Raw genomic sequence first — 10,992 nt, forward strand, 5'->3', positions numbered from 1 at the left:
CTTCCAAAGACAAATGTTTCCAAGACCATAGTTAAGAGGAAAATATGTCTAATCCAACCATGCTGATCATGTACTGCTTAAAATACTAAAGCCTAGGGCAGGTGCTTGGCCAAAATCCCACTGCCGGCATGGCATATTTAGTCTGTAACCCCACATCCTAACATTTCCTCTAGTGATTCTACTCAATTTAGAGAACTGCTTAAAAGGAGTACCAAAAGTCAACTTTAAAATAAGGGAGGAGTCACCCAAGAGGAGAGAGAGAACAAAAGGGAATGCCCTGCCACAGAGGCAGGGTGGGATAGGGGGGGGAGTTGGGGGTGGGAGGAATACTGGGATCCATGGTGGTGGGAAATGGGCACTGGTGGAGGGATGGGTATTCGATCATTGTATAATTGAAACCCAAGCACAAAAATTTGTAAGTCTACAACTGTACCTCATGGTGTCTCACTAATAAAAATTTTTAAAAAATGAAAAAATAAATAAAATAAGGGAGGGGGCTGGAGCGATAGCACAGGGGGTAGAGCGTTTGTCTTGCACGCAGCTGACCTGGGTTCGACTCCCAGCATCTCATATGGTCCTCTGAGCACTGCTAGGAATAATTCCCAAGTGCAGAGCCAGGAGTAACCCCCGTGCATCACTGGGTATGACCCCAAAAGCAAAATAAATAAATAAATAAATAAATATTAAAATAAAATAAGGGAGGAAGATTCTCAGAAGCTTTTTTGAAAAGAAACCTTTTCAAAATAAATGAACAGTTCAGTGAATGCAGCAATGAAACAAGGGAAGGTGGGCTTTTACTATCTTTTGTTCGTGGCATTGACCCTGAAGTTCTTTAATATCCCCCCCCACCCCACCCGCAGAAGCTTAAAGGGCTTAGATCAAGGGCAGATTTTGAAATTGAATTTATTCAGACCAAGTAAAACCTTCAGTGGGAGGATTTACTCCTCACAAGCTGTTACCAAGTGGGAGCTTTGAAGGTTGGGACCATTTTCCTGTGCTAAGATCAACTTACTCCCAAGTTGCTAGCATCCTCCAAGGACCCCATCTCTGGGACATTAAATAGTCAGTGCTTCCTCAGTTTTCTGGATCACCTTCTATCTCTACTATGTTTAGACAGGCTATCTGGAGGGAAGCTACAGTCTTTCTAGCACCTGAGCAGAGAGGAGCCTAGGCAAAAAAACGGGAGATTGACTTTAGAACAATGTTTCTTCCTTACCAGTTAGCACTTGATATATCACAATAGGATTTGTCCTGGCAAGGAGAGCATTTTGTCAAGATGACCAATTGAAGAAGTGGGGGACCTGAGAATTCAGGGATACAACTCAGAGCGATAGCACAGCGGTAGGGCGTTCGCCTTACAAGCGGCCAACATGGCCGACCCGAGTTCGATTCCTCCGCCCCTCTCGGAGAGCCCGGCAAGCTACCGAGAGTATTCGATATGCCAGACACAGTAACAACAAAGTCTCCAATGGAGACGTTACTGGGCCCGCTCGAGCAAATCGACGATCAACGGGAGGGCCTTTACCTTTACCTTATCCTATAATGCTCTATTCCTGGGGGTGGAGTGTGGGCAGGCAGCCAGTCATGGAAGGTATGCCAAAACAAACCACTCTAGGAGGTCCAGGATCTGTAGAACTGGCATGATTCTCAGTCCATCCCCTTCCCAAGGAGAGTCCAGAGTTTTCAGCCTGAATACCTGTGTATCCATGAATTTCAGTGGCTTGGTTTGGCTTGTATCTCTCCCTAGATAAGTTGTAAAGCTCTGAAGCTGGGCCATTTATATGGTGGCTGTGGGATATGGTGGGTGTGGCTACTGGGGTTTCTAACAGTATGGAGGGTGAGGGGAGGCTATTCACCCCCACTCCAAGAAGACCCCAAGATTTTAGCCTGAACACCAGTGTACCTGAGAATTTTGTTGTGTTGGCATATCTTCAGAGATTAATTACGAAGCTGTGAAGTTGGGCTGTTTGGATGGCAGCTGCCTTGGGGTATGGGTGAGGCTGCCAGAGTTTAGCAGGACTCAGCCGGCTCTGCTCCCAGGGGGTCCCAGAGTTTCCAGCCCAAACACTGGTGTGCCCACAAGCTTCATTGGCTTGCCTGACATCTCCTCTGAGATTAGTCATAAAGCTGTGAAGCTAGGCTGTTCACATGGCAGTAGCTATGGGGTGTCTATCAATGACTCTTATTACATTTTTCCTATTATGAAAAGCATAAAAAGCTCTTTTTTCCCCTTTTCATTTTGTCACTGTTGTTGTGATGACTCAAGTCACACATCCCTGGCTGTGGTTCTCACAGACTCATAGAGATGCTTGCTGGAGGCTGCACAGCTGGTTCTGGTGCTCACACACTTAGCCACAATGCTCACCAGGGATCACACAGTTGGTTTGTTGTGTTTGGTTCTCTTTGGGGGGGGGGGGGTCACAACCAGAGAGGCGCCATGGCTAGTGCTGACTACAGGCTCAGAAATTACTCCTCACAGCAGGAAAGCGATCTGAGGGCTAAGCCCATTGAGCTCTCTCCAACCCAGGGATCATATATTTTTCTGGTACATTACTTGCCCATGGGATCGCCAGGGTCACAGTGGCCACTGTGCTTATGCATTTGTACTTGTGGAGCTCCCTGGGGGTTGTACACTTCCATTGTGATGCTTGAACCACTTAATGTGAAGGAAATCTCACACTTTGTTGTGACACCAAGGGTCTCAGACAAAACTGTGGGGCATGCTAGGTGCATGCAGGTGACACAGGGGACTGAACTCACCATCTCATGCTTACAAGGCTGGCTGTTTGTGACCACTGAGTATTCCCTGGGACATATCAATTTCCTTTAGAAATTTTGAGCAAAGAATCAAAGCATAAAAAGAAAATAACCCCTATTATCATATATGGCGAGAAATTTACTTGGATTTTAGGCTGTCTGTCCCTTTTGAGTGTTTCTGTTTGGTTAGTTTTTGGTTTTGGAGGGATTTTGGTTTTGAAGTTATAATTATAAGAACCCAGCAGTGCTTAAGACTATTTCTGAACTCAGGGATCACTCCTGGCAAAGCTTGGGTGACCACATGTGGTGCTGGCAATAGAATCTGAATCGGTCAAGTACAAGGCAAGCCCCCTACCTGCTATACTCTTTCTCTCACCAACAAGTTTGGTTACTTTTTTGTTTTGTTTTGAATTGATGTCTGGGGGCTGGAGAGAGAGCACAGAGGTTAAGATTCTTGACCTATGGGGGGGTGGGAGGGATACTGGGACTGGTGGTGGTGAAGAATGGGCACTGGTGAAGGGATGGGTATTCGATCATTGTATAACTGAAACCCAAGCACAAAAATTTGTAAGTCTACAACTGTACCTCATGGTGTTTCACTAATAAAAATTTAAGAAAGAAAAAAAGATTCTTGACCTGCAGGCAGCCAACTCCAGTGTTATCCCAGCCACCACAGATAGTCACCTGAACTTTGCCAGTAACAATCCCTGAGCACAGAGCCAGGAGTAAGCCCCAAGAACAGCTGAGTACTCACTCCCACCAAACCCCCAAAATTTTAAATTAAAAGTGATGTATGGTTAGCATACATTATACTAGTTTCACACATACAACATAATGATTGAAAATAATTTTAAGATAACTCAACAGAATGCAAACTAGGACAAGGAGTAAGTTCCCACAAGACAGAAGTTACCCTATATGGTTCAGCTGTCCATCAAGCTCAAAGAAAATCATCTATGTTTTATAGAAATGCTATTTCCAACATTTTTTAGCTTTTTAAGATGAAGGGGACTTCCTCAATCATATGCTCATCTAATCTTTGATAAAGGTGCAAGTAATGTGAAGTGGAGTAAGGAAAGCCTCTTTAATAAATTGTGTTGGCATCACTGGACGGCTACATGCAAAAAAATAGGCTCAGAACTCTGCCTAACACCATGTACAAAAGTAAGATCAAAATGGATTAAAGACCTCAACATCAGACCAGAAACCATAAGGTACATTGAAGATAAAGTTGGCAAAACCCTCCATGACATTGAAGCTAATGATATCTTCAAAGATGCCACGCCACTGGCCAAGCAAGTGAAAACAGAGATAGATAAATGGGACTATCTTAAACTAAGAAGCTTCTGCACCTCCAAAGAAACAGTGACCAAATACAAAGACAGTCTACAGAATGGGAAAGGATATTCACCGAATACACATCTGACAAGGGGTTGATATCCAGGATATACAAAATACTGGTTAAACTCCACAAGAAGAAAACATCCAACCCCATCCAAAAATGGGGCAATGAAATGAACAGAAACTTTCTCAAAGAAGAAATCCGAATGGCAAAAAAGCACATGAGAAAATGCTCTACATCATTAATCATCAGGGAGATGCAGATCAAAACCACAATGAGATACCATCTCACACCTCAGAGACTGGCCCACATTCAAAAGAACAAAAGCAACCGATGCTGGCGCGGATGTGGCGAGAAAGGGACACTCCTTCACTGTTGGTGGGAATGTCGACTAGTTCAGCCCTTTTGGAAAACAGTATGGACGTTTCTCAAAAAATTAGAAATTGAGCTCCCATTTGACCCAGCGATACCACTCCTGGGAATATACCCCAGAGAGGCAAAAATGTGTAGTCGAAGTGACATCTGCACTTGTTTGTTCATTGCAGCACTCTTTACAATAGCCAGAAACTGGAAGAAACCTGGATGCCCAAGAACAGATGACTGGTTAAAGAAACTTTGGTACATCTACACAATGGAGTACTATGTAGCTGTTAGAAAAGATGAAGTCATGAAATTTACATACAAGTGGTACAATATGGAAAGTATCATGCTAAGCGAAATGAGTCAGAAAGAGAGGGATAGACATAGAAAGATTGCATTCATCTGGGGGATATAAAGTAACAAAGTATGAGATTAATACCCAAGAATAGCTGAGATCAGCACCAGGAGGATTACTCCATAACTTAGAGGCCAGCCGGGTATCCTAGAGGAAAGGGCAGTTCAGATAGAGAAGGGAACACCAAATAAAGGATGTTTGGAGGATCCTCCCAGGAGGGGAGATGCATGTCGAAAGTAGACTATGGACTGAACATGTTTGCCACTCAATGCCTCTTTTGCAGACCACAACACCCAAACGGAGAGAGAGAACACAGGGGATAGCCCTGCCACAGAGACAGGGGGGATGGGGGGATGGGGGTGGGAGGGATATTATCCATGGTGGTGGAAGGTGGGCACTGGTGGAGGGATGGGTGTCTGATCATTATATAATTGAAACCAAAGCACAAAAAATTATAAATTTACAACTGTAAAAAAAATAAAATAAAATAAAGGGGAAAAAAAAAGATGAAGGGGACTTGAACAGATGAGAAACCCAATGAACAGGTGAGAAAACTGAGTACCAGAGAGTAACTAACATCTCTGGAATCAAAGGGCTAAAGCAGAAACCAAGAACATGTCCTGGACCTCACTTTCATGTGCTTTTCTCACTATCCTAGCTGGATCACTATAGAACGAGTCAAGAGTTATAAAATTCAGTTTACAAAAGAACATTTGGCTCAAAACATAAAGAATTTTTATGCATGAAATACTGAACATTAACAAAAAGAAATAATCTTCACATATACACAGATGTACAACTACAAAAGTTTACTAAGCATCAACACTTTTTTACCTTCATTTTAGCCATGTTCAGAGGAAATTCTTTAAAATAAGTTGTGTTTTTTTTTAAAGAAAGTAAACTTAACACTTAATCCTGGGGACTTGAAGTCATAATTATGAGAACCAGTTTTTATGTTTCACTATAAACCCACAAGACATTCTCAAGAGACGTGAGATTGGTAAATTGTACAATCCTGAATGGTTCCAGACCACTCAGCTTTCAAAGTTTTATGCTCGCTTATATGGATTTTCTGTCTCCCTTCACAATCAAGCTGTCAGCTACTATTTCTTGCTGTTTCCAGTATGTCTAAGATCCTCTCCTCATTTGTTCTCCATCTGCTATGCTACTTCTAATCCACGAGATGCCAGGAAAGCAGTTACTCAGTTTTATTGCAGAGTTTGTAAAGTCAGAGTACACAGGGGCTGAGTGAGTACGGAGGGACTCACCACCAAAGCCACAGGGCAGAGATGGGGATCTATTTGATTACTGAGATGTCTTTTAAGTTTGTTTTCTCAATAAACTGTCAAATAAATTGTTTCTAAAATAAATTATAAAGTATCTTTCAAATACAGATCATCAACAGATATAGATATATATTTTTTTCGTTTTTGGTCTTACCCAGCAATGCACAGGTGTTACTCCTGGCGGTGCTCAGGAGACCCTAGGGTATGCTGGGAATAGAACCCAGTGTTGACTGTGTGCAAGGCAAACACCCTACCTGCTGTGCTATTGCTCCAGCCCAAGAATTCATTTGTTTATGAATAAGAGATATCCTTCTACTTAATAAAATTTTTTAAAAAATTAGCATTGTCTTATAGTTTTCGGTGTATAAGAATTAGATTAGGTAACTATTAAATTTAATTCCTAAGTATTATTTGGGATGCTATTGTAAAATAAATTGCTTTTTAATTCCAGTTTGTATTATTCATTGCTGGTATATAATTGATTTGTATATAATGATCTTGTATTGTCCAACTTTAATGAACTCATTTATCAGTTTTCCTCTGACACTTATTTTTAGACACCATGATTTATATAGTTATTTACAACAGATTTTCGGGCTTAAAATGTTCCCACTTCCAATACCATTACCCTGAGGTAAGTAGGGGTAAGGATCAGGGACCTTGGGCCCGCTCTACAGTGTAGTGATAAAGTATCTGCATATAAGAAACTAGTAGATCCAACAGCACCATCGAGGGCAGGGCCCAAGGAGGAAGAATTAATTCTTTGCTTCTTGATGTACATTAAATATCTCTAAGCAGCAAAGTGGGTAAGTGGGTACTGGGTTCTGTAAGTTTGGGTGGAGGAAAGGTTCATTTCTTTCTTTTCTTTTTTTTCCCTGAGTTTTGGGGCCATACCTGAGAGTTCCCAGGGCTTACCCCCAGCTCTGTGCTCAGAGATCACTCCTGGCAGAGCCTTGGGGGAGCCATATGGGATGCCAGGGATCAAACTTGGTTCAGCTTCTAGGCAAACATTCTACCTGTAGTGATATCGCTCCAGCCCTGATTTTTTCATTTCTTTTTAAATTTCTAAAATCCCAGGATGGGAGATGCATGCTGAAAGTAGACTATAGACGGAACATGATTGCCACCCAATTCCTCTTTGGCAAACCACAGCACCAGGAAGGAGAGAGAGAACAAAAGGGAATGCCCTGCTAAAGAGGAAGGGTGGGATTGGGGGGATGAGGGGTGGGAGGGATACTGGGATTAGTGGTGGTGGAGAATGGGCACTGGTGGAGGGATGGGTACTCAATCATTGTATAATTGAAACCCAAGCACAAAAATTTGTAAGTCTACAACTGTACCTCATGGTGTTTCACTAATAAAATTTTTAATAAATAAATAAATAAAATCCCCTTATAACAGCACTCATTTCTAAATTGAAGTGGGGGAGCAAATGGATGCAGAGCAGGGCATGAGGGCCAGCCCTCCTGAGCCCAGGCCACTCTCTCATGTCAACACCTCCCTCCAGCTGCACTCCCTCCCTCCTCACACCCAAAAGCTGCCAACACCTTCACATCTTCACTTGTTGCTCACTTCCTAGAGATTAAGACAGGATGTCCCTCCTGCTGATTTTCAAAATTCTTTGAAATGGCATCATTAAATCTGATTTTCCAACTCACAGGATATTTTTCTCTTAGAGTCTCAATCTCTTAAAAACAAAAAACAAAACAAAACAAAACCAAATAGGGACCCAACAGTAGTACAGTGGGCATTTGCCTTGCACATGGTCGACCTGGGTTCAATCCCCAGCATCCCACATGGTCCCCCAAGCACTGCCAAGAGTAACCCCTGAGTGTCACCAGGTGTGACCCAAAAAGTGAAAAAAAAACCCCAAAAACAAAACAAACAAAACCGACACCACCAAGAATACACAAGAAAATGAGATGATCTGTAAATAACCAACCTCCACACTCACAGGAGGCCGGCATCATTTTGAAAGTTATCACTATTAACGAGACTATGGGAGCAGCATGGGTTTGTCAAAGCCAGGAGATGTACCCAGATGAGGAGTTATTCAATGCAAACACCTGCTCTGGAGTGATCATCGAATTATCCACAGTCTAATTATGCCTGGTAAGTTGACTCCTTCCTCCCCCACCCCCCAAATCCATGGTGGTTTGTATTTACCAGTAAATACCCATAAACCCACTGCTAAATGAAACTGCTCAGACTGGAATTAATGACGGCTCCAGTAATCACAGCCCAGCAATGTCTGAGTGGTGCATTAGCAACCGGCAAGGGACTTGCACACACAGAACCCAAAGCCCTTCCTACTCTGGCTAGTCCCTGGGAAAATTCTTACCGATTAGTCTCCCTAAGAGTGGACAACACTATAAACAGTAAAACTGCATTTAAGACTGTAGCCCTATACAGAATAGAGACAGTCTAGTGGTTGGTGCCTGCCTTGCACAAAGCTGATCAGGTTTCATCCCTGGCAGGGATCCCTTATGGTTCCCCCCAAGCAATAGCAGGAGTGATTCGTGAGCACAGAGCCAGGAGTAAGCCCTGAGGACCTCTGGGTGTGACCTCAAAACAAAACAAAACAAAACAAAAACCAAAGAAGAATGTAACCCCCAGTGTCCCTTCTATGTCAGCACCGCCGGCTTCTCCACGTTTTTTGTCAGCTGTCTGTTTGTAAAGTGTGCGTTTTCATACTCCATGGCAGACCATGTCCAAAGCGGTTTTAAGAGGCCCTGAGATTCTCTTTGAAATCCCCCTACAGCCATGGATGACCACAGCTGGCTCTGGTAACATTTGCAAATTCTAACTTACTATCAAGACGATTTCTAAGGCTATTGTGAGTGACACGGGGCAATCCTCTAGTTGTAATGTAGACCATCGTAAATGGTCTTTTTGTGATGCTAGGCTCTACCCATACACAAATGAAGGGCATATTCTCCCTGATGGGTGTCCCAAGGAGGGCTTGGGAAGAAACCATCATTATCAAGGCGGTTCACCCAGACACACAGACTTGCTTGTTACCGTATTTAAAGAGGTGGCCACAAAGAAATAGTCATTGGATTTACAATAGGGGAAACCTAGTATGCATTTCCAAGGAATCACATTTTGGGGAGAATTACAGAATAATTACACATATGCTTAGATCACGAGCATTCAATGAAGCGGACAGTATTTTGAGGATTTAAGATGTTGGTGTTGTGGTCGTCTCTAAGAAACCGGGATAATTCAGACATTCAAATGCAAAACCGCACCATTTGGAGAGTGTAATGCGGTCTGTTCTGGTTACTGTTACAAATTCGGAAAGGATTCCCTGGCTGCCGACATTAGAGGCACTTAATACTTAAATCTGTTTCCAAATGTAAAGCATAGAACAAAAGTGCTGGGCATTAATGAAACGTATCCTAACACTGGAGCGCTGACACATTTCATTAAAGTGTCACTTTGGGGGAGTAAAAAATAATGACAAGGGCTTTGCTGTGTGCAACTTGATACAATCCTCTGATGAAATATCAATGACTAATAACACAGCATCCATTTTAGCACTTTTGGTGGTTTTGGATTGGGATGTTGAATTAGTTTTCATGTCTTGGACGCTTCTATAACCAGTTATTTAAAAAATCTCTTTTATAGATAAAATACTCATAGTTTATCCAACTTTATTCTCTTTTAACTGTCAGGAAATCAAGCACTTTGGAAAGCAATTGTAATTTTCTTTAAAAAACACTTGAAAAGATCAAATATTCTGCTTACTTATAACCCATTATTTAATATCCTCCTAGGGTATATTGTGTGTGTTTTTAAAAAGTAGTAAAATATTCTTTTGTGTGGGATGGTTGGAAAAATACTTTCCTATGAAATTTTAAAATGTTAAGGTGGTCTTCTAATTTTGTTTTTTATTTTAAAAAATTCAGCAAAAATAAGAATTAAAAAATATATAGATTCAGCACTGTGTGAGTTGAAAAGATTTCTAATTTAGTGCTCCAATTTTATGCTATGTAGTTTCAATTCAGGAACTTTTTCCAGGTGGGAATATATGCAGTTCTCTATTTTTAATACTTTTTAAAAAAACTTCTTAAATCTTGTGTTTAAAACCTCTGAGTGATTTGAATTTTGCAACTGTGGCAGTCAATTCTTAATTCACATGTGGGGCATTTTCCAATCTTTGTACATTTGCTTGACTTCATGCAGAAGAATCATTTTATAAAATGTAGTGCTGCACGAAATTCTTTCCAACAGACTTTAGGCAGTCAAGAACCATAAAACAGAAGAGGCAAAACAGAGAAATGAGTCCACATAAGAGAACTACACTAGAAACTTGGGGCTGGCAAGCTCGCAATGTGAAAGGTTAATCACAAGATTTAAAATCTAATCTTGCTTTCAAAGGCACCTCATGTAATTGCATGCATTGTAAAGGGACATGAGAACAGTGGGAACAGAAAGAAAAAGGGGAAAAAAAAACTTAAACAAGTGGACTTGATATAAACTGTATATGTAATATGGAGAAAAGTTTTTTTTTTTAATTAGCAAAAGAAGAGAGAGACCCCAGGAAGGATCAGCCAGTAATGAGACAGAAATGTCTGCTAACAAGGTTCTTTTGAGGAAAACTGATCTTGTTGGTTTTATATTAATATATATTCAAATGGCATCTCCCCCAAAGACACAGTTGGTTCAATTTTAGGTATTCTGTTGCCTAAAAAATACTTATAGGGAATGGCTCATAGCCTGTTACCATGAAAATATGAGAATAAATTAGACCGTAAAGGAAGAAAATCAGTGTTCTCTGAAGTTGGTGGATGGTTCAGGGGTCAGACACACATGTCTTACATATGCAGCACCCCCAGCACTATCAGGTGTAGCCCTGAAGACCCAGGTGCAGCTCTGAAGACCCAGAA

The sequence above is a fragment of the Sorex fumeus genome, unplaced genomic scaffold, assembly GCF_029834395.1.
Source record: "Sorex fumeus unplaced genomic scaffold, SorFum_2.1 ptg000007l, whole genome shotgun sequence".
Taxonomy (NCBI): domain Eukaryota; kingdom Metazoa; phylum Chordata; class Mammalia; order Eulipotyphla; family Soricidae; genus Sorex; species Sorex fumeus.